The sequence below is a fragment of the Diabrotica virgifera genome, chromosome 8 (assembly GCF_917563875.1).
Source record: "Diabrotica virgifera virgifera chromosome 8, PGI_DIABVI_V3a".
Classification (NCBI taxonomy): Eukaryota; Metazoa; Arthropoda; class Insecta; order Coleoptera; family Chrysomelidae; genus Diabrotica; species Diabrotica virgifera.
In genome coordinates this window covers 52,366,255-52,372,361 of record NC_065450.1, presented here as the reverse complement: position 1 = coordinate 52,372,361, position 6,107 = coordinate 52,366,255, and positions in this window count along the sequence as shown.

Here is a 6,107-nt window from a genome sequence, read left to right as displayed (position 1 = left end):
TTCAATAAATATTTAAAAAAAATTTAATTATTGTTCACCACTACCCACTAAATATAGCTACCCTGATTTTAAAGAAGATTAAATAATTATGAAATATGTAGTTCATTGTAAGATGAAAATTGAAACAAATAAACTCAGAGTAATAATAACCAAAATACAAAATTATAATATTGTTATTATACAGGGTGTCCCGAAAAGATTGGTCATAAATTATACCACACATTCTGAAGTCAAAAATAGGTTGATTGAACCTCACTTACCTATATACAATAGTGCACACAAAAAAAGTTACAGCCATTTGAAGTTAAAAGATGAAAATCGATTTTTTTTCATATATCGAAAACTTCCAGAGATTTTTTATTGAAAATGGACATGTGGCATTTTATGGCAGCGGAATCTTAAAAAAAAATTAAAGTGAAATTTGTGCGCCCCATAAAAATTTTATGGGGGTTTTGTTCCCTTAAACCCCCCCCCCCAAACTTTTGTGTACGTTCCAATTAAATTATTATTGTGGCACCATTAGTTAAACACACTGTTTTTAAAACTTTTTTGCCTCTTAGTACTTTTTCGATAAGTCAGTGTTTATCGAGATATTTTGAATATTTGTCGAATCCACCACATATTTGTATATTATGGTTAAGTACGATTATAGAGACCTGTTAATAATCTGAAAACTTATTTATAATTTACATTTTTAGGTATATTTTGAAAAAGAAGCTACATCTCGATAAAAGGTGACTTATTAAAAAAAGACTAAGAGGCAAAAGTTTAAAAACAATGTGTTTAACTAATGGTGCCACAATAATAGTTTAATTGGAACGTACACAAACATTTGGGGGGTTTAAAGGAACAAAACCCCCATAAAATTGTTACGTAAATATATTGAAAAAGAAGCTACATCTCGATAACAAGTGCCTTAGCGAAAAAATACTAGGAGGCAAAAAAGTTTTAAAAACGTTGTGTTTAACTAATGGTACCACAATAATAAATTAATTGGAACGTACACAAAAGTTTGGGGGGGTTTAAGGGAACAAAATCCCCATATTTTTTTTATGGGGTGGACAAATTTCACTATAATTTTGTTTTAAGATGTTCCTGCCATAAGAATGATACATGTCCATTTTCAATAAAAAATCTCTAATAGTTTTCGATATATTGAAATAAATCGATTTTCATTTTGTAACTTCAAAGGGCTGTAACTTTTTTTATGAGCACATTTGTACTAAGGTAAGTTAGGTTCAATCGAACTATTTTTGACCCCAGAATGTGTGGTATAATTTATGACCAATCTTTTCGGGACACCCTGTATAACGTCCCACAAATATTTTAGAACAGAAAATTTATCATCAGTAATGGATTCTTCATCCAGGCATGAAAATATTGCAAACCGTCAAGACACGAAAGCTGCAATACCTGGGCCATGTTATGCGTAATGAGAGATAAAACATACTTCAATTAATTATACAAGGGAAAATCCAAAGCAAGAGAAGTGTAGAAAGGAGAAGAATCTCATGGTTGCTTAACTTGAGAGAATGGTACGTATGCACATCAACCGAACTATTCAGAGCAGCAGCATCTAAGATCAGAATAGCCGGGAGGATTGCCAACCTCCGTCGCGGAGATGGGCACGTAAAGAAGAAGATCCAGGCATGAACAATGACCGCAACATTAATGAAGACAGTAGAGGCCTTAGAAATGTGGGCCTACCGATATATGTACAGAGTGGGCCAAAGAAAAGAGTCCACCTCGATATTTGGCAATATTTATTAGGTTTTAAGGAAATGACGAAACAGGTCGATTTTTGATCTAAGGGGGACACATTTTTACGGTACATACATCTGTCAGTTGTCAACGCCCTCCCTTCCACATCCCCCCTTATTTTTAAATAGGGAATAGGGATAGTGTGCTAGCTCATTTGAAAGGTTATTCAATTCTCTACTCAGTAATATTAACATTGACATAATTATTTAGACAGGTTTTCCAAGAAAAATTATTTGTTTTAAATTAATTGGCACAAAAAGAATAATGTACGTAATTTATTTAACTCAAAATACATTCTACGGCTGATATAAAACATAAAAAAATGTTTATTTGATAAATAAACATTGTTGTTTATTCACATTATTATATATTATTGTTAAACTCGGAGCGGTGAAGGAGATACTCGTGGCTCTAAAACTTGTGGCAATAGTTCGGATTGTCATCTGCCGAATTATTCAGATCTGGCGTAAAGAAAGTCCGAATAGCCATGTTAATTGCCAACATTCGGAATGGACATGGCACGTGAAGGAGAATGGACGCTTTACAAGGATTCACCATAATAATTGGAGACTTCAATGCACACCGCATCTCATGGTGTTGTGAAACATGTAATACAAATGGTATTTAGGTACAGGAATTCGTGGACGAAAAGAATATGTTCATACATAATGACTGACCCCCAACAAGTCCCACCCGTCTAGGACAAAGGCGCAGTATAGTAGATCTCACAATAGGCTGTAACACAGTTGCTCCTAAATGCAATTGGGTGATACAGGACCCAGGATCCAGCGACCGCTTTTAAACATCATTAACAATACAAAACGCCATAAAAAATGCTACCGAAAGTACTGTGAAAGGAACTTCAAAAAGCTAATTGTAAGGAATATGATGAAATAATAACCAAATATATAACTTAATTACAATGGTCTAGTACAAACAATGAAAAATGAAGCAATATATACAACACCTAATAACACCGAGACAAAGAACAAAACAAATACCTATACAAATTTGTGAAAGCATTTTAGAAAATATATAGGCTTGCCACATAGATCCAGATTTCAAACTAGCAATTAATAATCATATATTCAAACCATTATCTGTGAGCGAATTACAACATCGGATTAGATACAATTAATTTAATTTAAAAATTGTTTTCTTGGACACCCTGTACAAATAATTATGTTAATATTTATATTACTGAATAGATAATTGAACAACCTTTCAAATGAGCTAGCACACAACCTCTATTCCCTATTTAAAAATAAGAGGTGAGGAAAGTGGAAGGGAGGGGGTTGACAAATGACAGATGTACGTACTGTAAAAATGTGTCCCCCTTATGACAGTATCTGGCAATCACATATTCAATGATAAAGTACCTACCAGATGCAGCACAAAAACTTCACCGTATACAATATATATACAATCATACACTAAAAGGCAAGACCATCCCACAGAGCTAAAACACACCAATCATACTAACGTTTATCAAATCAACCAGAAATCCAGAACTAGTAAACAGATACAGAACAATACCTATTTCATCGTGCATGGGTAAGATAATGAAACAGATTATAACAACAGATAAGAATGGATAGCTGAACACACAAAAACAATTAAGTTTTTTCAATCTAGATTTAGAAAACGAATGAGAATTCAGAATAATATTATTGTTATTATAACCTAAAGCTACTCAGGCCGCCCAATCAGAAAACAAAAATGTACTTGGAGTTTTTTTCTTGTAACTATGTACACAACTTTGACAAGGTTTCTTCTAATCTCAATTATTTTAAGAGTTTCATCTGTTATCCAGTGTTTCTTTTTCACAGAATTATTTATGTTTGGGCGATTAATTGGTGTTGTTACACAATGTTTAATGGCCTCTCATGTTTCTTGTGATGTACTTTTTTGCACTTTTTGGAGAAGGTCGTCCTTCTTTCTTAGTTCTATCATTTGTTTCTCTTCGTTTATTGGGCGCTTTAAATTTGAGCTTTACTTTACTAGCTGCTACAAGGAGAGTATTATGTGATCCGCCTATCGCCCCTGGATATGATCGATGATTGGACTCTCTGGATTAATGATTTACAGCGAATTTTAGCGAGGATTTAATCGATTTGATTTCTAGACTTGTTCCCAGGAATTTTCAAAGTATAAAGTTATCGTACATCTTGTTTAAATCGAGTATTCATGATAGACTAGTTATTTGTGACAGCAATCCCAATTAAGCGTAAGCTCTATCATTTCTCTGACCTATATCGAACTTTCCCAGCAAATTCTTTTCTAAAGACTGCTAATTTTCTATTTTTCTGTCCTTGTGGGATCGGTACTCACCGGAGGGACCGCAGACGTTCGGATATAATTAGCGTCTCTTAGCAAAGACAATGACGTCGACTTTGCAAAGTAAGAAGACACTTACTCAACACACACACTACACATTACTCCCCTGAGTTAGTGATAAGTTATAGTATAAAAAATCATTATAAAAATTCACTGGCCAGTTGGTTGTGAAAACTAGTGCCAATAAAGCACAACAAACAAACACATTATTTTCTATTTTTCTTTGCTCTTTCTGCGTAATGTTTTTAATTATGACAATTATGTACCAAAAAAACCATCAAAGGAATTAACTATCGGAAGACAAATTATTAGATTATATGTACTATAAATTTAAAAGCTAATAATAATATAGTTTAAAAAAGTTACGCCACTGCTTAGATTGTTTTTAGTTAATCAGCTATATAAATTTCGCTTACTTTCGTCTAATATTTATGCAAACTAGTGTCAATACATGTTTGATCACCTTTCGTCAATTAAAATAATTTATAAAAATTAAAATGTAATACATTTTTCAAATGTAATACAAAATGTAATACATTTTCAATGGTATAGTATAATTAGACAGTTTCATATCCACTATATTACATTATTGATTATAGACACGGTCTATAATCAATGATTATATCGCCTGGTGAGAACAACAGCGACGAAACTTCAAAATGAACATTTAGAGATAATCGTATTTGAAGTTTTGATGAAACTACTAAACAGTATAACTGACTAATAAGTAATCATTTTGCAGAATTTTTCTAAAAATATGCTTTCTAGATATGTAAACCAATTAGTAGAAGTAATTTTATTTGAAGAAAAGATGGATATTGTATTTATTTTTGATTTTTTTTTCTGCGTTACGCCATTATTGCATTATCCAGGATGTTTAATTTGATGTTTCGCCACTATACTTTACTACTACTACACTACAACAGTTTAGTTTCTGTTTTAAATAATTAAAATATTTACTTTTAAAAATAAATTAAACGCATCAAATAAAATATTTTATTGTACATACCAGTTAGTCCTGTCGCCAGGGGGGGTACAACGGCCTCCTTAATTCAGATGGACTTACCCAAGTTTTTTTTATATATTTTGACCCGCAGACTACGAATTTTTTGGGTAACAGTTGATCCGGATGTCGATAAGATTGTTATAGATAAAGAACTTGAGGAATTACATAACAGCGATTTCTCGCAAAACAAAACATCTTTTTGTATTTTTTGGGTCATTTTAAGTAAAAAATATTCCTACAAGTTTTTTCGTAGAATGCATAGTTTTCGAGATAACCGCGGTTGAACTTTAAAAAAATCGAAAACTTATAATTTTTGAATCCGCATAACTTTTGATTAAAAAATAAAGTAGCAATTCTGTTTACCGCATTTGAAAGTTTAAGTCAAATTATATCGGTTTTGATTATTTGCATTGCTAAGAATTTATTATTTTATTGTTAAACAAAGCTATAAACACCTAGTATGTGAGTGATGTTTTCAATGATTTCTCATTTAAAATCGAACGAGTAGGTAGAGTAGCTACAAGTGCAAGCGAGGCAATTTCTACGTAGCATGCGTTAAAAACGCATGTATTAGGCACGGGAAACACTATGTGTTTATAGATTTGTTTAACAATAAAAAAATTAATTTTTAGCAATGCAAATAATCAAAACCGATATAATTGGACTTAAACTTTCAAATGCGGTAAGCAGAATTGCTACTTTATTTTTTAATCAAAAGTTATTCGGGTTCAAAAATTGCAATTTTTCGATTTTTTGAAAGTTCAACCGCGGTTATCTCGAAAGCTATGCAGTCTACGAAAAAACGTGTTGGAATATTTTTTGCTTAAAATGACCCAAAAAATACAAAAACATGTTTTGTTTTGCGAGAAATCGCTGTTATGTAATTCCTCAAGTTCTTTGTCTATAACAATCTTATCGACATCCGGATCAACTGTTACCGAAAAAATTCGTATTCTACGGATCAAAATATATAAAAAAAACTTGGGTAAGTCCATCTGAATTA